Genomic DNA, 25,275 nt, shown 5'->3' with positions numbered 1-25,275 from the left:
TTTCACAGAATTTTTGTGAAGATCAAATGATAAAGCACGTGAACTGAAAAATACTTTAAGAGATTATGTGGGCATCTGTATTTTAGAAGCCTCAATTGGGGAATTATGGTGAGTCAAAAAAAAATAGGAAAACTCGTAATAAAAAATAAACAAGTCGTAGTCTATTTTACATAATTCATGTTTGGGAGCATCTCTTACTCAGAAACAACGTTCGATTTTTCATGTTTTAGAACCTCTCATTTCCAATGAATTCCAATTTTAACTCAGTCAGCGCTGCATTTTACACATTTTGATGTCAGTGTGATATAATTAAACGCTGGGAAAAAACCTACTCCATAGTGAAAGATTTACTTACATCTCAATATTTTATCATAAAATTGTTAGATTTCCTTTGAATATTTTTACAGCATTCTGTTACTTCATTTAAAAAATTTGTATTAAAAATTACCCAAGAGTGCTTTGAGAGGGAAAAACAATCTACTATATTCTCACAAGCAGAAATAATGTCTTCCATTTTTCAATGTTCCCATCTAAAATTTTTTAAAATTATACATTTTATTAATTATTATAATGTACAATTGGATGCACTACATATTTAACTTACAATTTTTAAGGTTGCTAGTCTTTATACATTCAAATTTAGTGATAACAGAATTTTCCCTTTATCTAATACAGCATTATTTGCTTAACAATCTCTTTGTGGTTTGGTAAAAAGATTGCTCAAGAATTTTCACTATTACAAATCACTCTGATACTGAAATATTTATTGTAAGTTTTTCCATTTCATTACCATATTTTTTTATTTATAAATTCACAACTTGAGTTTCTAGAGTTGGAGCACCTAAACATTTTATGGACTACCTAGGGCAATCTTACCATTGCCACTAGTCTAATATTGCACAATTTTTTTGCAAAACCTCATTAGTATTGGCTTTCATGATTTTACAATTTTTGGTAGCTTATCAAGAATAAAATATATTGCCTTTTAAAAGAAGTTAAGCTTTTAGCTGAGAAATACATTTTAATTGCAAAGCTTTAGAAGTATTTTTATTTCAATTTGAGCCCTCCGTAAGATTCATTCAACTTCTAAGAACAGTACCTTGATCATCTTTTGCAAAATCAACCCAGAATGGGCAAAACTGAAGGTCAGAGAAAATCCTTAAAAGGACAATTGGGTGCTTCCAAAACATGACAGCTGGGTGGCCTCTAGGTGGCTTCACAATGAAGCACAGCTGGTTAAATATACCAAATTTCAGGGTCAAAATTTAACTACATTGCAGACTTAGAAAGCTGATATTTTCAGCTCATCACAAGTGAATCCATTTCTCCTAAGAAAACACACAGTACTTCTGGCTGTAAGTCTGATGTATTATACTCAGTCCAATTTATATATTATAGATTATAATATTGGTGGTGTTTTAAAAGGTAGAAGGCACAATTTTCAAAAACAAGCTTATTATAAAATATTATTTTGCAGTCAAAGATCTGGGTTAGATTCCTAGATTTATAATTCTTTCTTGGTGGCTCCAAGCAAGTTCCATGTTCCCTCTGACTCTCAATTTTTCAGCTGTAAAAAAGTTGTATTTTCATTCACCCAATCTGTTTACAGAATTTTTGTGAGGATGAAATGATAAAGCATGTGGACTGCAAAGTACTTTAAGAGATTATGTGGGCATCTGTGTTTTAGAAGCCTCAAATGGGGAAGTATTGTAATTTACCATTAGCAATATGGCAGTCATTCAGACTGGATTTGTCTCCTGGACAGGTCTAGGAAAACTCCTCACCAGTAGGCTTACCTGGAGACTCATACTATAACCGAATGTTTGCTTGGCAGGTTCTGGTGTATAAGAAGAGGAATATTATCATTTAAATATTTAATGGCAAGAGGCTATTATAACAAGAATAATTTATGTTTACATTTGAGATAGTCAATCTTATTATTTCCCAAACTATATCTCAATGGTCTGATGAAGGAAAATAATATGTTATATAAAACATAATTTGTACTCAATAAATTCTATAAATTTTTCTCACTGCAAGACTTCTCCCGGATTTTAATATGCCAGTGTTCATTATTGATATCTAAGAGGAAAATCTCGTGAGTCCCATTTCCTAAATAGAATTTTTGGAGAAGTAGGCAGAACATCTATTAATATGTCTCAGAAATAGAGAACCAGGAAACCCAGGTTTGGATTACGGAATTATAATAATTGAAAGACTCCAGTTTTTTTCTCCCAAGATAGATGTGTGAACATCTCCATTTTGACACGCCCAACATCTATCTATAGGAAGAGAGAAACAGGACAATTAGAGTCAGTGATGAAGCAGCTACGTTGTCTGGGGTATATTGCTTGGTGTTTGTTGTCGCGTGCCAGGAAAATTTAGGACAGGGACACACACCAGCAGTTTAGGAGTGGAGGTTTAATCGGCAGAAGGGAAAAGAAAGAGAAAGAGAAACAACTATCTCTAGGGAGAGAGGTGTCTCCCAGCAAAATGACCCGCTGGTGGCCAATGCATCGAATTTCACGGTTTGAGGTTTGAGGAGGTGGTGTCTGATTTACATCGGGCTCACGGATTGGTTCCATCAGGTATGACGTTTACATAATGCAGGCAAAGGGAAGGCTGGTCACTCCACCCTAATCTTATAATGCGAATAGACTTTCCAGTTGCTCGGCACCATCTTGCCTGCTTCTTACTGTACATATTCCTGACAAAGGGAAGGGAAGATGGAGCCGCCATCTTGAATACTTCTAGTCCTTAGTTCCTGCCACATTCACACGGGCAAGCTCCCAGCTTGCTCCTCTCTGTCTGCAGCTCAACTTTACAGGCCGCTGTTTGTTAGAAAATGATTTCGGACTGCTTTTCATTAAAAAGCAAAGCCTTACCAGGACTTCCATACTCTCACTATCCGCCTAAGTAATTTATTCTTAACTCCTGTATCAGTGAGACTCAAATTACTGAATTGTTGAGAAGCAGAAACTACCTGGATTGTAAATCAAGGAAATGGTTCCTGAGAAGTACCAACGGCACCTGAGAATGGAGCTGACACAGAGAAAAGCACAGGTGAGACAGGGAGAAAGAAAAACCAATTTCTGGTGATGGTATTAAATTCTTAGCTCAAGCAGTGTCGCAAGTCAACTATACCCTTGAATTTTAAATTTCTATAAACCTAGAAATATGTAAATTCTCTCCCTCCTCCTTAAATCAATCTGCAGCTAAAATATGTTTTACCTATTAACATGGGCAGTATTTGGATAGAATTCTTCAGAGGTTGGGCGCGGTGGCTCACACCTGTAATCCTAGCACTTTGGGAGTCCAAGGCGGGCGGATTACGAGGTCAGAGATCCAGACCATCCTGGCTAACACGGTGAAACCCCGTCTCTACTAAAGATACAAAAAAATTAGCCCGGCGAGGTGGCGGGCGCCTGTAGTCCCAGCTACGCTGGAGGCTGAGGCAGGAGAATGACGTGAACCCGGGAGGCGGAGCTTGCAGTGAGCGGAGATCTTGCCACTGAACTCCAGCCTGGGTAACAGAGTGAGACTCCGTCTCCAAAAAAAAAAAAAAAAAGAATTTTTCAACTTTTCATCTGTGGCTGATTTTTATACGTTTCTATTACTAACCAATGCTCCTTAAGATAATCGTATTTCTTATGTATGTAAAGTCATTTAACTATAGATGTATTTTCTGTGCTCTGACCCACTATACATTGTTTTTAAATGTATTACTCAACATAACTTTGTTTTAGTGGCATGTGGGTTATTTTACCCTCTGTACTACTTCCAGGCATGATAATGTATTAAATGAAAAGGTTCCAAACATCTCCATTTATGCATAATTCTCTGATCCAGTAAGGTGCTTTTTTTGTTGTTAGGACTCTAGCGCATATTTTGTTTATCCTAAGCACACAAAATAGTATCTGGCACCTAATAGGCTTGAAAGTTGTTGGATTTCTTCTTAGACAATATCATCAATATTTTCTCTTCTTATGGCATTTGCTCTTTTTGGACTGTACGCTGTGCTAGAATATCTGTTATACTTCATTCCCTGTCACCACCCTTACTCAAGAAAAGATGTTTCTAAGGTGACTGATATTTTAAGAAATAAAGTTAATAAAACTGTTAGTGACTGGGATAGCATTATGTTTTTGACCTTTCAAAGGTATTTACTGTTGAATAAAAAGAACTACTTTCAGAAGAATGAATATCTAATGGTGGAATTTAATTGAAGATAGTTTGAGACTATAAACTCTATTTCCAACATAAATTATATTCATAAATAGTTTCACTTTTTCTTTAAAAGTGATATTACTTGCTTCTCTTTCTCCCTGACTTCCACTACAAATATTTTCCTTTTCATCCTACTCATGGTCGTCCTAGGCCCTGGTTAATCCATAAACTATATCTCATAAATTAAATTGAATAGCACTTTAAAGCAAGGTATTGTATAAACAGCTTCCTGGCCAAGTGAGAGATAGAGCCAAGATCAATTAGTAATATCTATCATGCGCAGGAGTGACTGTTCACTACTAAATAAATTTGCCCTTCCAGATTTAGCCAAACATTTGTATGATACCATTAATGTTATTTGACCAGTATATATCTACATAGTCATTTAGCAACCAGCATTATAAATTAAACAGAAATTAGAGATTGAAAATCTTCTGCTTTTTTTCATTGAAAAAGCGAAAACTCAGAAACATCTTACATTTCACAAAGCTAAATTTTCAGAAATAAAACTGTCCCTTTTTAACTTTTCTTTACAAACCCATCTTAACTTAAATAAGCTTCCAACTAATAAAGAAATACTAATAGTTCCTTTTAAAAAAAAAAAAAAAAGCTTTTAATAATATCACAGTGAAAATAATATTTCCTTGAAGGAGGTAAAGGGGGATGCCCTGTACACAAATCTTAACTCTAACTAATTATAAGTTTAGTTCACTCAATGTAACTAGAATTAGTCAGAAAAAATCTGATTTTCTCCTGTCTCAAACAAACAAAATGTTATGTTCACTAGTTTAGAAAATATCGGCTGGAACTGCTAATGATTAGCTTATTCTTATTATGGTGAAAATAGATTTATACATTTTATGTACTATGTCTAGGTAACATAAAATGGCACATATTATGGAAGCAGAACAATTTTATTATTTAGTTGTACCAACAGAAAAAAAAAGTGAAATTGACAGAATTTTATTCCCAGTATAGCAGTCGAAAAACATTTTGATATTATGAATTTGCCATACATTATTGTCCTTTTTCATACTCCCAAAGAGAAAAAAAAAATTTGATTGAAAATAATAATATATTATTTTCTCATGAGGCATGATTTTTCTCATTTCTTAGTTCTTTTAGCCATAATCACGAGGAGCTTCTTGACATTTAGAGAAGCATTTCATTTCCAGAAGGTGGCGCTGTAGAATAGTTAAAAACGCAGCTTTGCTTTTCCTCAGAAACTCCTTCATGAACATCCAAGTTAACTGCAATTCTGAAAAGAGTATTCAAATTAAATAAATGCCCTACTGCCCTTTCCTTGCTAACATTTTAAACTCAATATTTTCCTATGTCTGTGACCTAATTGTCTAGGCAAACTAGCAGTACAACAATTTAGAAAGTGCGATATTAAAAACAAAATAGGCAAAAATATTAAGGGATATGTTAGAAAAGTAGGCCAGGCTTACATCAGAAATACCAACTTCTGCTTTGACTTTTAATAAAATTTATCTATAAATGTATCTGAATAACATTTCATGCCATATATTTATATCATACTCAAAATATATGTAAAATCAGAATTCATGTGAAAAATCAGATAATTAACTATAGAGATTCATGGATCTTCTAGTGATTATTTAAAATATTTTTGGCATTATAAAAACCTTAGGCTTTAATAAGCTTTGGGAAAACTGAAGAAAGAGCAAAGAAATCAGAAAAGAGAGTAGAATTCCTTAATTCTTGAATTTTCTAGAGTTTTTAGAAATCTTTGCCTAGTAAAACATATGTAGTGTTATATATGTAATAAATTTGACTACAGTAAATTGATCTGTTTTCTATGCAAAGACAGATGGAGAACATGTTGCCTGAGATTGTATTTATAGCACATTTATTTATTTCTGTAAGCAACAAGAACCTATTCAGTGGTCAACTGAAAACTATTATATTTAGAAGAGAAAAGTCCACTTAAAACTGTCAATTCATAGTTTTTTGGAATAATTGGAAATTTTAGTCATAATCATTTACATATTGGGAGCTATTTTTGTCTATTTGAGTCTTGTTGTTTACCAGTTGTTATATCACACAAACTACAAATGCATCTCTAGTAAAACTCTAAGCATGTGATAACAGTAGACAATGACTAAAAATATACTTGAAATTCATCATGTACAATATATTTAGTGTAGCCTATAGTATCACAAATACATCAATGAGTCCCACTCTTTTATAAAATTATCTTTACAATGCACCATTGTTTAAAATATTTGTTGAAATGGAAGGCATAGATCCATCACTTAAAATTTGATGAGTCATACTGTTATACTTAATCTGTTTTTCTTGAAATACATAACACAAATATTTGGATTATTAAAAATTAATAATAACCATAGCTTGATTTTTGTTAAATTAAGGCTTTTCTATAGTCTCGATTTACAATGTGTTATGAAATATGCATACCACAGTCATTTTCAGGATTTGGGAAGACGTCTGCAAATTAAGCCAGTAATTTATCTTAAGAGGAAAGGAATGAAGATGCCAAAATTACACGTGACACTTTGTAATATTCATGTTTCTACTGATACACCATCTCTGAATGCAATAAACTCTACTCAAGTATTTTTAAATGTATAAATGACATTTATTCTGTAAATTCTTCTTAAATTAGTTTTTTCCAGAAAAGACATATTCAGAAAGGGAACATTCAGTTAAGAAACTACAGGACATAAATTTTTCAAATATTAATGTTAGAAATTAAGCAGATCAACTATTCCATGTCCTATCAATATTTTTACTTCTTGGGCAAATATAGAAATAGGTTATTACAACTCTGAGTATAATAACTTATGTACAGGATATAACCGAAACTATAGAACTAATATGGTGCAAATTCTTGACACAATTTTGCTCAGTGAGCAAGGTTAGTCTATCACCCTACTGTAGTCAAGCCCAATATCATCAAATTGACACAACAGTATATTCTCTGTCAGTCAAATTACTCTTCACCCAAGACAGCATAATCCAACAAACCTATAAAGATGGAAATAATATATGACAATAATGTGGAGGAGAAAAACTAATATCTTTTCCTCACCTATCACAAGGCTCATAGCTAAGTCACCTATAATAAAAGATTAACAAAATGCATATAAATGTATTGAATAAAAATTTTGTGTGGTGTTGGAGCCTTCAGAAATGAAAACCCAAAGAAATAGACACTTTTGTATTTTATGCTAAATTCAATGAAGAAGTGGCTAGTCCTGCAGGAACGTGGTTGAAGGATAAAAGGATATGTAGAATCTAATGGTAATAAACTTGGGGGAACTAGCAAGGCCTGTTTGTTCAAATTCGACTCTGTGTCCCTGTGTCTTCAGAAACATATGCATTTCTTTTCTCTGTGTATGAGGAGGGTGCCTTTCCAAAGAAAAGTCTTATGACCTAGTTTGGAAGAAAGGCAGAGAATTCTTTTACAACCTGCTTCAGGGGAGAAGGGCAGGAGAAGGTCAGAGAGTAAGTTTCCTGTTTCTGCTCTTTCCTTAAATGCCAAAATGCCATATTTTGGGGTAGCATGTCCTGAAGTCCATTAATATAAATTTGGACAGTGACTGCCACTGGGAGGAAAGGTAGCACTTGTTTTGGAAGACGTATGGGGAAACTTTCCCTGAGATGATGGAAATGTTCCATATCCTGACAAGATTAGACAGGTCTATGCACTTTTCAAAACTCATCAAGCTGTGCCCTTAGATCTATGCATCTCACTGTGTATAAACTGTATCTCAAGAAAAACGATCATATTCAAAGAACAGATTTTTTAAAAAGAACATTTTTAAACGCTGTGCTAAAAAAAGTTAGGGGAAAGAAGGAAAATTTATCTCTTTGCTGCATCAGCTTTGTCTCCAGTGGGCAAGAAAATGAATAAAGAAATAAATAAGTCAATAAAATAAAAAGCTTATTTGTAACACGTATAGTCACGGTAGAAGTAATACAAAACAGATGTGGAAATACAAAAGGCACGGAAGCAGGATCAAGACCTATTGACAATCAATTGTTAAAAAAAATTGGTGCTTGCTGTAATCAAGAAGCAAAGGTATGTGAATAAAACACCAATTCTATATTCTATATTATAGTAGGAGGGTAAAACGTGTGTGTGTGTGTATGTATATATATACACACATATTATCATACAAGTCAGAAAGATATAAATACCTCAAGATTTGTTTAAAGACCAATGCAATTTCAGAAGTACAGGAGAAGCTATTAAAAAGGTCTTATCTAAATAACTTGAACCTTAAAAAGTAAAAATAGGCATAAAGGAAACTAGCACAGTAAGCGCCACACTCTGGAGTTGTAGCACAATGAAATTCTTGAAGGACTGTAACTATTTATGTGTTTCCCAAATGTCCACAAAGTAATTCCAGCTTGATCATCACTATCTCTTATGTTCTATATTCTAATTATCTGGCCATCGTGGTAACACAGAATGATTAGTGATAAAACTAGCCAATAACCAATCTGGCGGCTTCAACTAATTTTTTTTTTTTTTCATTTTAAGACAGCAATTAGCCAAATCTTATCTTCTGCATCTCATTCCTCCGATTGCATGTTTCCATTTTTCTCTCACTCCAGCAACCCTATAAGACATAAAGCAGTGAATATTTTCTGAGGCTGCTCCACACAGACAAACCTGCGTAAGAAAAAAAAAAAAAAAAAAATGCATCCTAAGAGCCTAGTGCTTAAAGTCGAGAAATATGAGCAGTTTACTTTAATCGACAGATTTGAGAATAGAAGAATATATGTTTTTCTTATTTTATTTTTAAAGAGTTAGAGGAATTTAAAAACCAATCCTCTGTTTTTGTGTACTTTGTATTAGTTGTTGAATATTAACTTTACACTCACTTAATGATCTAAGGCAGATTGCTTTCCATTGTTACTGTTTTGTTTTCCTTTTCAGAATGGAACCCTAGACTTTATGAAATCACCTTTCCAGTGGTCTATCTATGACCATTGTTTCTTGGCTCTTGACCAAACCACGTGGAGAGCTGTAGGGATCTCTAAGATGTGAATCTGTGAAAGAATGTTTATTTAAATTAATCTAATGATTTAGTAGCATTAATATTCAATAGATGACTTCTTTATTTTCATATTCTCTGGGGACAGTTATTTATAAACATACATATTTTATTATAATTTTTAATATCAAGTTTTTGTAATATTTGGAATAGTCTCATTTTGGACCTGCACCTAAAAATAGTCAGTTTGGGCTGGGCATGGTGGCTCACACCTGTAATCCCAGCACTTTGGGAGGCTGAGGCAGGTGGATCACAAGGTCAAGAGATTGAGACCATCCTCGCAAACATGGTGAAACCCAGTCTCTACTAAAAATACAAAAGTTAGCTGGGTGTGGTGGCATGCACCTGTAGTTCCAGCTACTTGAGAGGCTGAGGCAGGAGAATCGCTTGAACCCGGGAGGCTGAGGTTAGAGTGAGCCAAGATTATACCATTGAACTCCAGAGTAGGTGACAGAGTGAGACTCCATCTCAAAAAAAAAAAATTAATTTCTTAATTTAAAAACATTTAATTTTTTACTTAAATATTTTAAAAAAGAAAAAGGGCTGGGCACAGTGGCTCAGGCCGGGCGCAGTGGCTCACGCCTGTCATCCCAGCACTTTGGGAGGCCGAAGCGGGCGGATCACCTGAGGTCGGAAGTTTTAGACCAGCCTCACTAACATGGTGAAACTCCATTTGTACTAAAAGTACAGAATTAGCCGGGTGTGGTGGTGCATGCCTGTAATTCCAGTTACTCTGGAGGCTGAGGCAGGACAATCACTTGAACCCAGGAAATGGAGGTTACAGTGAGCTGAGATCGCACCATAGCACTCCAGCCTGGGCAACAAAAGCAAAACTTCGTCTCAAAAAAAATTTAAAAAACAGAAAGGAAAAAAGAGAAATAGTCAGTTTCAGTCTATTCTGATTCTATTTTCTATAAGTAAATTTTTAAGAACAATAATTACTTGAATTTATGGCTACTGTAGGAGTTAGTACAGTTTTAATCTAATTCTATAACAAAAGTACCCAAAATGCAGCCATGTAAACAAGACAAAATTTCTCTCATTTGTGTTTTTACTTTCTTTCTTTTATATCTAAGAGGACAGTGAGAACCTGTAATACAGCTTTGCCATGTTCAGTGCAAGGTTTCCTCACTATCTCCCAACTGGCTGATGGTGTGTGCATTGAGGGCAGGGGAGCAGACAAGAGAGTGCACAGATAATTCTTTTAAGAGCACAACTAGAATAATCAGACATCGTTCCTCTCCATATTTCATTAACTACAACCAGGAACTTCCCCACATCTAGTTGAAAGAAAGGCTTGAAAAGATGGCCTTTGGCTGGTTAGCCATCATCAGGAAAGAAGAGGGTAAAGAATACTGGGGAAGAACTTTCAGTCTACCACCCAAATATCCAGGTACACAAGAAGAGGAAAAGCACAGTTGTCTTTTTTCAAGGCAATGATCAAACACCACTGGATGAGATTCCTGAACTTTTCAGCTATGGCAGTGAAATAATTTCCCTGATTATTGAGGAAGAATTATGTTATCTTGGAGGAATTTATTGTCCCTTATTACTTATGGTTCCTATTTTCATTTCTCTATGAGACTATTTGTCCATTACTGCTATAGCGACCATAACAACAGATTTGCCTGTGACCATCTGATTTATATTCATTGTTTTGGTGTAATGAAAATATTCAGTAAATGAATTGTCTATTCTAAATATGTATCCATTTTATTCTCAGAAGTATTTAATTACCCTATAATTATTTTGTAAGGAAGAATTAGAAAATATTCTCTCCCTGGAGCTGCACATATTTTGTGATGTATATGCTGCAAAACCAGTAGTGGGGCTTAGGAGATACTTTATTTTTATTTTATTTTATTTTATTTTTTTTGAGACGGAGTCTCGCTCTGTCGCCCAGGCTGGAGTGCAGTGGCCGGATCTCAGCTCAGTGCAAGCTCCGCCTCCCGGGTTTACGCCATTCTCCTGCCTCAGCCTCCCGAGTAGATGGGACTACAGGCGCCCGCCACCTCGCCCGGCTAGTTTTTTGTATTTTTTAGTAGAGACGGGGTTTCACCGGGTTAGCCAGGATGGTCTCGATCTCCTGACCTCGTGATCCGCCCGTCTCGGCCTCCCAAAGTGCTGGGATTACAGGCTTCAGCCACCGCGCCCAGCCTAGGAGGTACTTTAAAAGTCAAACACGGATTGACTTTTGCCGATCAATGCGATTCTTTCAAAACCATAGTGTGCTTTTGGTCTAGTTGCTTCCATTCAGATCCATGGACAAATTATCGTACCCAAAGACCTAACCCAGACAATGTTGCTATACATACAGACTATCTTTTTTTATTTACTGGTTTCTTTGCTTAGCACATTCTGCTCTCCTTCGATTTATGGGTGTCTACTTTGAAGCTACCTGAAAACATTAGGTTAGGCAGGAAAGCATCACTCTTAGCCCAACCTTTGAAACTATAAAGCACTTCAATTAACTGAGAGGTTTTAATATGGGCACTTGAAGAAGTCAGAGGCCTGTTTACTGCCAGGCCTCCTTTTTTAGAATCACCTCTAGCCCGGGTACATATTGTCACAGAACTTTGCACAAGAATTTTCCTCAGCAGTTCACAGAGGTTACCTGTTCTTTTGGCAAGTAATCTCCCTTTTTAAGGATTGCAAATGACAGTTTTCTGAAATGCTTTATCATAGAGTAATGAGAATTACTAACTTTTTAGCCTGCAATATCTGTGTTCTCACCCATTCTCAATCCTTAGACCAAAGCTTCATTTTTTTTATTATGCTAGAGTACAATTTCTAGTAATCAAGTCATGTTTCATTTAAGATTAGATGCCATTAAAACGTAGAAAGAGACCCTAAAACACAGCATTTTATACAAGATAAAAATTTATGTCTCACTAAATATCAAGTGGTAGGTTGCTTGTCGTTGGCAGGACAGGACAACTCTTCGGTTCTCAATATGTGACTTCTGTCTCTGGATTCAGGGAAACAGCCTTTGCCATGAATGACACAGCTATCAGAAAGAGGGAAAGGTTCCAGAATATTGCATGCTCTAATCTTTAGGGACAAAGCCTGAAGTACCAATTATGTTCTGTTTAAATTCCATTGTCTAGAGCTTAGACACATGGTCCTACCTCTCAAAAGGGAGGCTGAAGAAGGAAGTCTCAAGTTGGATGGCATGTGACCAGTTGAAACTATTGTGGAAACAGGTTAAGAAAAGATATGGGGTGACAACTCTCGGTTTGATGCAATACTGTTATTCAGAAACAAATCTAAATATTTAAGGCAGGAAAGATTCATTTAACACAAAGAATAAACTACTTTTCGCAATGATCATAGGAAGAGCCACAGTTGTGGGCTCTAGGCTGGAACATGGCACAGGAGAACTGACACACCCAGGGACTGAGATCACCACTGGAACTATTACCAATGAACAATCTGCTATAAAAGCAATCTCAAAATTAGAAAGCTGAGAATCAGCTGTCACCACTACTTTTGCCACAGCTGCCTCTCAACACCAAGGGAAGTGAAGAATAGATACTGTAGTATCACTTTGAAAAACAAGGCCTTCCTTGCCAGTAGACGAAATGGAAAGAAAGAAAGAAAAGGAAAGCAAAGGAAGGAAGGAAGGATGGAAAGAAAGAAGAAACAAGAGAAAGGAGAAAGGAAGGTGGAAGGAAGGAAGGAAGAAGGAGGGAAAGAAAGAAAGTAAAGAGGAAAGAAAGAAAGAAAGAGAAAGAAAGAGGAAGGTGGAAGGAAGGAGGGAGGGAAAGAAAGAAAAGAGAAAGAAGAAAGGGGGAGAAAGAAAGAAAGAAAAAGAAAGAGAGGAAGGTGGAAGGAAGGGGGGAGGGAGAGAGGGAGGGAAAGAAAGAAAAGAGAAAGAAGAAAGGGGGAGAAAGAAAAAAGAAAGAAAGAAAGAAGAAACTCCTTGCGCATACATTTTACCTTGTACAAATACAACTTCTTGGTAGAACTAACTCTCCTCCTGACTCTCGACTGCAAAGGCATACGGGAAGTGTCATTTTTAGCTTTTCAGAATCTAGAGTCAGGCATGTACGCTTGGCAGAGGGTCGAAACATCCACCTCTGCTCCTGCTGAACAATGGGCACCACAGAAAAGCATATATTATTAAAGCATTATTTTTGTCCAAATGAATAATGAAAATGACAGATGACTGTTCAATCTACTCTTTTATATTAGATATATGGTGTACAACATGATATTTTGATATATACATTGTGGAGTGGCTAAATAAAGCTAATTACTATATACATTACTTCCCATACTTACCATTTCTTTGTAGTGAGAACACTTAAAATCTGTCTTACAAATTTTCAAGTATACAATAAATTGTTATTAACCATAACGACTGTGTTGTACAATGGACCTCTTGAACTCAGTTCTCCTGTCTAACTGAAATTTTGTATCTTTTGACCAACATCTCCCCAGTCTCCCTACCACAGCTTCTGGTGACCACCATTTTACTCTGCTGCTATTAATTTAACTTTTTTAGATTTCACACATAAGTAAGATTATGTAGTATTTCTTTTTCTATGTCTAGCTTATTTTACTCAAGATAATGCCCTCCGGATCATCCATGTTGTCGCAAATGTCAGGATTCCCTTCTTTTTATTAAGGGTGGAAGAGGATTCTATTATATATACGTACTCATTCTACTTATAGAGTAGTAGATGAATCTTTCATCTATGTTGATTCTCTGACAACGAATATCCACTTAAAATAAAATGACTGGTTCAAGTTTAATACAAAATATTGAGTCTCAGGTTGTATAAGGTTTAGAAATATCAGCGTAATATTTTGTTTATGCTAGACATTAAACAAATAGTATTTTGGAATGTCTGAAAGCTCTACCTTTATAAAGAATTTGATATTCTATTGATTCATTTTTTTTCCCTCTTAGGCTAAAGTGAATGAATAAGCAATTTACTTTTTAATAGAACAGCAATGCAGCTAGCACTTAATTTCTAAATAACTTGATCGAAACATTTTCCTTTCTCCGGCAGTGTCCTATATTTGAAATAGAAATATTCAAGTAGTTGCATTATTATCTGCATCTGCCTTCATTTGTTTTTCACCCAGGTGCTAACTAGGTTCAGGTCACTCTACTAAGCAACAGAGTGGGAAATTGCTCTTGTAAGCTTCATGATAGCAGAAATCTTATTGGTCTTTTTCACCACATTATAACCAGTACTAGGCAGCTGCTAAGTACCCAGTAGATACTCTAACAGAAATTTTGACTTAAAAAGTGAGATCTTAGGCCTGGCGCGGTGGCTCACGCCTGTAATCCCAACACTTTGGGAGGCCGAGGCGGGCAGATTATGAGGTCAGGGGATGGAGACCATCCTGACTAACACAGTGAAACCCCATCTCTACTAAAAATGCAAAAAAATTAGCTGGGCATGGTGGCGGGCGCCTGTAGTCCCAGCTACTTGGGAGGCTGAGGCAGGAGAATGGCGTGAACCCGGAAGGCGGAGCTTGCAGTGAGCCGAGATGGGCCACTGCACTCCAGACTGGGTGACAGAGTGAGACTCCGTCTCAAAAAAAAAAAAAAAAAAAAGTGAGATCCTGCTTTAAAATGGGTATATAAGAATAACATTAAAAAGAGAATGAGATGGAAAATGTGGAGCATATATGAAATATGCAGGTAGCCAGCTTCGGAGTCTGGGTCACAATTCTTTATATTAAACTTTAAAGTCAACTCTGCTAAGTTCTACCTACTGGCCGAGCGAGTTTTGAAAAGTCTTTCCCAGGTTTTGAGCAAGACTACAGGCTGAGTAAGGATGCCTGCAGAACTCATCTTGTAGTGTGTGTTCTGAAAATTGAGGAATTTTGAACAAAGAAATTACATTAGTTTAGAGTAGGGGGAAATAAGCCTATTTAGAAAAAAATAGAAGGTTATATATAATTTGACACTGATTTCTTAATGTCACAAGCAGGAAAGTTTGAGAAGGCTGTTCACCATGACACTTAAAACTTTGCATCTCACAATAAAATGCATAAACAAAATAACCTAATTAATATTAACACAGTAGATAGGAAATCAAATAAACTTGCACTGTAAAGATTGATTTTTAAATAAAATTTGCATTTCATTGTTGAAGCTTGATCATTACATCTTAAATACTTTACTTAAAACGTGGAGTAGACTACTACCAGGTAAAACAGAGGCTTTGTGTGTTTAAATTTTAGACGTAAGACATAGCCATGAAAAAAGTAAATTTTAGAAAAAGCATAGTTGTTCTCCGGATTTCACTTTTAATTAAAAGTTCTACTAAAATGGGTAAGCATACATGTTAAACAAGGAAAGATAAAATATTGAAGAACATATTTTCAAAGGAAACAAAGTACAAGTTACATTTTGTACCCTTTCTTGTTAATGAATAATGACTATCAAACTGTTCTAACCTTAATCTTTCAGTTTTATCAAGATTAGATTGTTCCTTTTCAACCCAGTCCAGCTCTCATAAGTTCTCCTGTAAAATGTATGAGCCTACTTTAATGTGTGGTAAGAGATTTGTAGATCCAAAATGTTTCAATTTTTGAAAGGACTATTTTTCTTAAATAGTGGCTCATTTTAGGAATTAATTTAAAGAGATTTTTAAGGATTTAGCATAAATGTATTTGGAAAAAATCACTACATGTAAAGCTATTTTTAAAGTCATCTATCTCCTCAGAGTTCCAAAGCTAAGAATTGCAGCTCAGGTTATTATTAAAATATAAAGGTATGATTGTTTTCCTGTATGGCATCACCCTCCATTTCTAGGTCAAGCTCCCATTGTTCTGTAACCTCTCACACCTTTGTAGCTTAGAACAGAAGGGGTACAAGGGTCAGGGGATGGTGTTGTACAACTGTGAACCTTCAATACTGTAAATATCTTTCCATGAGTAGCCCTGAAAGTGATATAATTTGCAACTTTCTCTTCTCTACCCTTCCATGTAAGAAATCATTCTTACATAAAACTAATATAAATCTAAAAACAAGAAAAACAAAAACAAAAACAGCAACAACAAAAGATTCCTACAACATATTTTGGAAACAAGAGTAATCCAATTTATTTGTATTTCCTAAAATTTTCTCCCAGTAAAGCAGGCCTGCTTCTGGCGGATCCTATTTTACTTGGATTTAATTATATAATTTCTTTCGTTGTGTCAGAGTCTTCACACATTGTTCAATTTCAAGAGCAGTATACCAAAACAATAAACTACCCAATCTACTTGCTAATCTTATAAATATTGTTTTATTTTGCTGTTTCTTTTCAAATGTTATTAGATTAAAAATAATATTTAAATTGAAATTTACTATGCGTCCTAAGGTTAAACAAAAAATTAATATCTTTCTAAATTAGAAAAAAAATTGAACTTATTAAATTCTAACTAAATAAAGAAAATACCTCGATAGTTGAAACTCACAGAATGGCTAGAGTCCCTTTTTCAAGGGCTCACCTCTGCTCCTGCAAATTGAGACCACTTGTTTCACCACATCCAACCACCTCCATGTTTAAATATAATAACCTTAGCTCTAATTTGAGGGGAAATATGCTGGCCTTACATGTTTTTTTAAAAATATATTTTCGTTTGTATATTGCTGATCAGTATGTTTGGCCTGAATTCTGTTTAGCACAGAGAAGCTAATTTATTGTTAGGTTTTTGGCTTACATCCTCTATTCGTCAGTGCAAACCTTTTTTTTTTTTTTCCATATAACCCTTCAGGGTTTGATGAAAAATAGATTTCCAAACATGCCCAACCTGCCAAACAGGAATAAAAGCTTCCAGTGGAAGCATCATGTTCCCTTGAAATAGAAGTGTTTTAGCTTGTGTGAGCGTATTTGACTCTTTAAAAGAAATGAGATCGTGTTTCATTTCAGGAAGATATATGCGTCAGGTAAGAAACTAAAACAAATAAACTTCCTATACTTAACTACATAGCATGATATTTCGATTCAAATATATCATTGAGGCAAAATAGCTCTTTAATTATACTGTGATACAAAAATGGTAGATGAATTTAAAATCAGAGTGAGTTTGTGCCGTATTTTGAAACAGAGATATCTGGCTTGTAAATATTCCCCAGAATCTACAACTAGAAGATTTATCTTTCCTGAATAAGCTATTCTTTCTCTCTTTTCCCCTCTCCCTCTGCCTTTTTCTTTCTCTCTCTTTCCAGCTAGCTGACACCACAGATTGCATTTGATATCATACCATTGCATCAGAGCCTTGAGCTAATTGTTTCATTCATGTCTGCTGGTAGATTTTTCTTAGTGTACACTTTTAGTGTCTTGAAGCTCGTGCCACTAGCCTGTAGATGTCATCCCCATGGTGGCTCCCAGAGGAAATTCTTGTTAAATGGAAGGTGGAATTGCTTAACATATGGGATCCAAACTAGCCACAACTCCTGCTGGAGAGAAGCTCTGTTCTATTTCCATTTCCTCCCTCAGTGCTGGGCTCTGTCTTTCTGCTGTCTGCCTCCCTCTTTATTGGTAGCTCACTGAGACCAATGTGAACCTATTGTGTGTCCCAGTTGCTCCCTTATGTTCTTGTCTGATGAACAATTCTATTTCTGAAGCTTGGGATTCAGTTAGAGATAAGATATACCCCATTCTTTCAAACTAATCATCATACATAACTTGTACATAGTGATCACCTTTTTAAATGCATTAGCTAATGTAATTATTGCATATTAGGAAACAGACTGAGAGCTAGGTTAAAGAATACATACCACTCATGTCATTAATAATGTTATTAAGAGCTTGGATTTTAATCAAGGTTTTCTTATTCCAACTCAAGGGCTCTTTCCATGACATGTTATTTATTCTCCACGCATGTCTATCTGCCATCTAAACCAGGTAAAAAGCAAGTTTGTGAATTGAGCATAAGAAAATAGCTCACCATGTGTGAGCTGGCAAAAAACAAAACAAAACAAAAAAAAGACAACTTCTACCTCCTATAGAAAGGGTTCATAGTAAGTAGGTGAGTCTTCACTGATTCATTGAATAAACAAGATCCTGTGATGCCATTGTGAACCCCAAGGCTGTGGTTTCACTTTTTCTTCTGCCTGAGCTGGAGTCATTTTGGTCGTGAGGAAGCTCTCTTCAAGGAAGCAAAACATGGTACAATTCTCTTAGAGCTTAGGAAGAAAACATGATGAAGTAATCCTTTCCAATCTAGAAAAGCATCGCATTGTATTTCTAACTACATTATTGCTATTTTCCAAATGTATGATCTGATGAAATGGTATACAGATAATCATAGCAAAAGAAAAAAAGAATGATTAAATTATTTAGGCATAAATCCATGTTAACCGTTATGAGCTCTTAGCAATAGACCTTTTATGACAAAACTCATGCATTTTAAATTATTATGATTTATTTTTCTGTTGGCTAAAATATTTTCAAGAGTTTTTCAGCTGTAAAATAAGAGTGATGTGTATCTTTGAATTTCTTATGCAAAAATATGTATTTTTCTTGGCAACCTTATTTTTTATCTCAAAGTTTTTCTAATTTTATTGTGGTTTTTCACTGTGCAAGTTATTTAAAAATGTTTTTTAAGTTTAAAAACATGAGTTCTGTAACTTATCTTATTTTTACTGATTTTGACTACATTGGGGACAGAGAAAACAGTCTGTATAATACTGACTTTGAATTATATTAAAATTAGCCAAATATATGATCAGTTTTCATAAGCCATCTTGTCCTTAGAAAGGTGTAAATTCCAATACTGGATATAGTATCTTATATATGTTCATTGAGTTAAGCTTGTTAATTGTATATTTTTGACTGATCACTCTACAAATGATGTGAGATTACTATTTCTTCCATTATAAATGCGGCTATAGCAGTTTCTCCTTGTAGCAATACAAACTGTTGCCATTTAAATTTCAAATGAATTATTTTTAAGTGTAAAATCTGTGATATGCACCTGGTGAACTGAATCTTTACCTCATAAAGTGTTATTCTTTACCTCCTGAATTATTTTTTCCAATAGGTCTGTTTTGTCTTTTTAATGTAATGACATCCGTTTTTTGTTGTTGTTGATATTATTACAAATTGTGATACCTTTTTCATCTTTTTAATTTTAAGCAGCCCTTATCCTTATCCTTCAATTTCTGCTATATCTGTAACAAATCTCATTTAGCTTTTTTTCTTAATAAAATGTAACAATCTATAGATTTTATATGACATAACCAATTTACATTTATGTGTTTCTGATATATACCTTTTCATTCCTTCCTCTTAGAGAACATTTATAGTTGTGCTTTAACTGAAGATAGGACAAGGCAATTGTTTGACTTCAGCTGATTGAAACCGGTGCCACCCTTTTCTCATCTTTTCTTCTCACTTAGGAACTCCTTCCAACTTGCTCGATGTTTGTTGTTTTGTTATTGTTTACATTCTTCTCTTTCTACCAGTAGAAAATATACCCTGTATTATCTGAATATACATTTCTTATCTAAAAATTTAATATGCATTCTTCAGAAATCAAAATTTATCTATATCTGTACTTTCTCAATATAAAAATTTTTAAAGTTGGATTGCTCGACCCCCACTTATATAGCATTATAGTCTAGTATTTAATTATATCTTACTTATTTTGCTTTCCAGATTAGAAATTGTTATTGTTTATATAGTCAACGTTAGTTCAGAATTAGCCACATATTTACTATCATATTCACTAACCTCCCCTTCTGGTATTTTCAGACCTTCCCTGGGATAATTTTCCTTCCACTCTTAAGCACATTCTTTAAAAATTTCCATTAATGGTAATGTTCTAGAGATAAACACGTTATGAGAACACATTTTTACTTTGTTCTGCTTTTCGAAATGCGGTGTTGTTGAGTATTGGCTTATATTCGTCATCTTTTTTCTTCCCCCGAGATCACATTGGCTTCCTCCTTTGTTGTGATATTTTTCCTTAGGTCCCATTATGATTACTTTCTTGTTACTGTGCATCTTTGAGTAGGAGTCATTTTTTTTTTTTCTGGAGACAGCTATTTTTTGGAATATTGTATTTGAGAACAAAAGAAGAAAATCAGCTGTGTGAGCAGACAGGCTGAATTCAGATCTATTGTTTCTGAACACTTTCTCATCAACACTCAGCCTTGTGAGAAAACTCTCTCCGGGCGTGGGGAGAAAAACCATCTACCTGGCTCACAGTGCACAGTGTCTTTTGCAGATTGAGATCAGTGTCACCACTCTTTTCTCTTCTGTCTTACCAGACTAATTACAGCCGTAAAAGTCTGCATGGGACATATGAACACTTGCTCATTCAGCAAGCCTTTTCCTCAATGATTTTGAGAATTCTCTTTCTTAGAGTCTTCATAACATTCTCATCTCATAGTACTGAAATAATTTTATAAGCATCAGCTTGATTATTTCATGGTTGTGTGCGTTTCTATATTTTTGCGTATACACATATGTGGCTATTTATTCAAACGCCAAGGAGAAAAGCCTTCTCCAGAATAATTAGCGGCAAATTTTTCTTTAATCTGTACTTTGGCCACTTGGGCTCTGGTTAAATCCCCTTCTCAAATATGTCCTTGATACTTGGTTTCTGATGTGAGAAAATTATTTTTTACATTTTAAGTATGTTCATTTATGCTTCATCATTTAAGAAATCGTGAACAAATTCAAAATTAAACGCAAAACAAATGTTTTTGTATGATTTATTGATAAAAGGATTCAATCTTTAGCAGATGGAAAAGGTAAATATATAAAGTATAAATATAAAGTTAATATTAGTTAATAAATTGAGCTGGTTATAAAATTCCAGAAGTTTCCATTAATTCATCTTAAAACACACACTTTTATCTGCTTCATAAATGCCTATATATATATTATAATTTACATAAAAATTTCAATAAAATGGTCTTGATGCTTTTAGCCTACAGTTTTCTGTTACTAATATTGCCTCTCTTGCTTCATTTTGCATGTCTCTCTGTGTGTGTTTGTGTAGGTGTGTATGTTTGAGTAATATATTTGGCAATACTTTTAACTTTGCTTTAATTTTTTCATGTTTCTGCTGCAAAAACTATGCAATAGGCCGGGCACGGTGGCTCATGCCTGTAATCTCAGCACTTTGGGAGGCTGAGGTGGGCAGATCACCTGAGGTCAGGAGTTCGAGACCAGCCTGGCCAACATGATAAAACCCCGTCTCTACTAAAAATATAAAAATTAGGCAGGCGTGGTGGCAGGTGCCTGTAATTCCAGCTACTTGAGAGGCTGAGGCAGAAGAATCGCTTGAACCTGGGAAGCGGAGGTTGCAGTTAGCCAGATTGTGCCATTGCACTCCAACCTGGGGAACAAGAGCGAGACTTCATCAAACAAAACAAAACAAAAACACTATGCAATAGAAAATTTGTATTTGCATAATGTTCTTAATCCTATTAACTGCTTATATTTATCATCATTAGATGTCAGTGATCCTAGAGGGCCTGTTCTCTTTGCTATTCTTAAAATATACTTTTAATTTCCTGTATTTCTGCTGAATGTAATGTAAATGTTATCACATTTTGATTCCTCTAGTGTTTTGGAAAATAAGGACGGTATTTTTCTCCTACTAATAGGTCTATAATACTTAATAACTCTCTATATACAAACAAATATATATGAACTTGTAAAAAAAATTGATAGAAACAGAACAGCATGTTTATCCCCTTTCCTCCCCTTTCCTCTAGTAAGACAGAAAATTTACCATGCCTTTCAGTTTTAGTTGAAATACAATCTAAGACTCTTCATCTTGCTCATTAATACGGAGTAAATTTTGAAATTATTAAATTATATTTGCAATCATTATTTAGACCTAATCAATGTTAACTGATTTTTAAAGAGTTACTATTAGTTCCCTATTAGTGAGTTCTTATTTTGATTAAAAATTTGTGGCCTGATGCACGTTACTCATTAGAAGTGCACAAAGGTTTGTGAGCACTTACATATGTTCGAATATGTTTTAGCTGCTCTCACATACAAAACACAAACTGAATTCTTGGTATAGAACATATTTACCTTTAGAACTATGTAGACATAGTTCCATTATCTTAAGGCAGTTTGTCTTTAAAAGTAAACTGTATGTCCAGATGGATTTTTCTTTCTCCTCCTCCTTTTTCTTCCTCCTCTCTTCCTCTCTCCCTCCCTCCCTTCTTCCTCCTCCTCCTCCTCATTCTCTTCTTTTTCTTCATTTTTTTCACGTTGAGTAAATGCTTCATTTTGAAATTATCACAGTATACGTATATTTTCTGGTTATGTAGATATGTGCCATATACATATGCAGATGTGATATGCATATTCAGGGTTTTCTTTTTTTGCCATCTTCAATGTTGGTTGTTTCTACTTTTTCTGATTTATTTTTAGGATTTCCATAACATAGTGATAGTTCTTTCCATGAATGTTACAATTATAGTATCACTTCTTCTACATTTCTATCACTTGTTCCTCTTATTCTGTATTCATAGTATTTCTCAATTTTTATTTCAAAATTTAGTTTTCTGATGTATAAATTCTGCTTTAAGGAATATTTTAAATATGTGACTGAATTTTCAGGTTCTTCACATCTCAGTATCTCATTAAGCTCCATTTTATTGACATCTCCTTCTCAATTTCTTTTTTTCATTTTGTTTGCTACTTTTTAATTTTATAGAGTATTTAATAGAACACATGATTTCTTAATTTTATCAATCACATATAACTACTCTTTTTATAATAATTACTTCGTTATACATAACATTTATTTTTCAGAAGTAAGATCTTTTATGTCTTGATAAGCACTCACTTTATTTCTTGTAGTATATTCTCACATCTATATTAACACATTTTTCCTAAGTACTCATCCTTTGAATTCTCTCCATTGATGACTCATAAATAATGTCTGCAGCTTATCTTGCCTGGTTCCTCTCATTATTGACCTGTTAGAGCATGTTTCTCAGATTTTCAACTATAGGGATGGTAAATATGAACAGACTTCATCTGATTTCTGGTCACTAGCAGTCACAATTTCTCTAAATTCTGGACTTCATCTATATTGCTTTCATCGTCTGATTGACTATTTTGAGAAGGTATACATATCTAGGTAATTCTAGTCAATATATAGTCCTTCTTTTGCCAGTAGTGGACTGTTTTTGTACTTTCTCATGGCATTTTTTGTATCCCAAATATTCATCCCCCATTCCTACATGAGGCAAAACATCCCCCATTCCTACATGATGCATGTCACCATAGACGCGACATTTTGCATTAATGCAAATTTTAGTCTTAGAAAGCATGTAGAAAGCTAAGTGGCCATGTGGCCCTCGTTGCTACTGAAAGGTGTTGCTGTGCAACAGTGCAACCTTTTTAGAGTGGTAGAGGGAATTGATCAGACCCTGTATCTCTCAATCCAGCAGTAGCAGGAAAATGAACCATCTCTTTACCATTTTTTTCAGGCTGGCATATTTATTCTCCTCCAGATACTAAGCAAGTGCCAGCCAGTACGTGTGGATGTTTTCCTTCCATTTCTGTTTAATCTGTTTTGACTGACATATGATAAAAATTTAGTTGACTGAATGCATGTCAGTCTTTGCGGCTCGTAATGCTATACTACCAATGAATTTTTTGTTTGCTTGTTCAATTCATAAAATATTTGCTTAATTTTTTGAGTTATGTTACCAGCCAGATACCATTCTACAGCAAGTCAACTGTATTGATGTTAAGTGTCTTGATTTTCATTGTTATTTAAATTATTATTATTCTAAGATTAGAGATATCATTAAGGATATTATTTCCTAAAACCACGGTCTATTTGACCAGCTTTTAATTTTATAATTTGTAACCTTTTTCAGGTTGTTGCAAAGTTTTCTGAATTTTTCTACCTATTTATTCTTTCACTCAACCTTACCATACTAATTCATTTAACTCTTATACTACATTGATTTTTACATGAATTCCCACTGTTGTGTTTCCTATGCAGTGAATCATATGACATAATTCAGATACTTGTTTTAAATAGTGAAAATAAAATGTGGTTATTCAAACAGTGCATATTAGCCATATTTTAAAAAGTAATTTTATATGGTATATATCATTGTGTGTGCCGTGTTCTCAGAAGCATTAAAAGTACCAGTATATTCACCTTATTATTGGTTTTACCTACATTTACCTTTCAAAAAAAAATTCTAGCTCTTTCTCTAAATCATATTCATATCCAATATATCATTCACCATAACAATAACTTTGTCGAAGATTCAGTCGAAACTTAGATTTCTTTCTTCCTTTTTTTTAAACAGAATCTCACTCTATCACCCAGGTTGAAGTGCAGTGGTGCATATTGGTGCACCAACCTCCACCTCCCGGGCTCAAACAATTCTCATGCCTCAGCCTCCCAAGTATCTGGGATTACAGCCGTGCATCACCACGCCTGGCAATTTTTTTTTTATTTTTTAGGAGAGATTGGGTTTTGCCATTTTGACCAGGCTGGTCTTGAACTCCTGGCCTCAAGTCTATCCTCCTGCCTTAGCCTCCCAAAGTGCTGGTATTACAGACGTGAGCCACTGTGCCAGCTGAAACTTAGATTTCTTAAGAACCTGTATCCTCATGCTAACAATTACGTTAGTATTAAACATCATTAAGTAGGTTTTCATATTTTTGGTATTTTGAATAATTAATTCACCTATAAATTTTATTTTTTTTGGTGAAAAACATCCACATGTTTCTAGCCACTAGAACAGCAATAGATACATCAGGGTATGTGTAATTTCTCTCCCGTTTCCTGCATCTGACAGAGGGCAGTAATGAAGCATTACCTCCCCTAAGTTTTCCTCATCCATACAAGTCTTCTCAAATCATGTCCTGGAAAGTGACTACCATGTAATGGGATTTCATGTAAGAGCTATAATTATTTACCACTTTGGTTTCAGAACAATATTAGAGTTCTCCAAAGAAGAAACTATTATGGAATTATTTGTTTCTGCTACTTACTTCCATTCACAGTGAAATATTCATAAAAACCTTTTGCATGA

General features: G+C 34.7%; 1 protein-coding gene across 1 annotated transcript in view; it reads left to right on the top strand.

The window, feature by feature from the left end:
* The first annotated feature begins 691 nt into the window (after positions 1–691).
* LOC105481413 (phosphatidylinositol-4-phosphate 3-kinase catalytic subunit type 2 gamma) overlaps positions 692–25,275 on the top strand; it is a 421,186-nt gene continuing 396,602 nt past the window's right edge. The window contains exon 1 of the mRNA XM_011741018.3: positions 692–3,063. The gene's annotated coding sequence lies outside the window, so the exon portion shown is untranslated. The remainder of the gene's footprint in view (positions 3,064–25,275) is intronic.

Source organism: Macaca nemestrina, chromosome 10 (genome assembly GCF_043159975.1).
Source record: "Macaca nemestrina isolate mMacNem1 chromosome 10, mMacNem.hap1, whole genome shotgun sequence".
In the NCBI taxonomy this organism is placed as follows: Eukaryota; Metazoa; Chordata; class Mammalia; order Primates; family Cercopithecidae; genus Macaca; species Macaca nemestrina.
The sequence above is the reverse complement of the archived record's forward strand: the minus strand, read 5'-3'. Positions and strand labels throughout refer to the sequence as shown.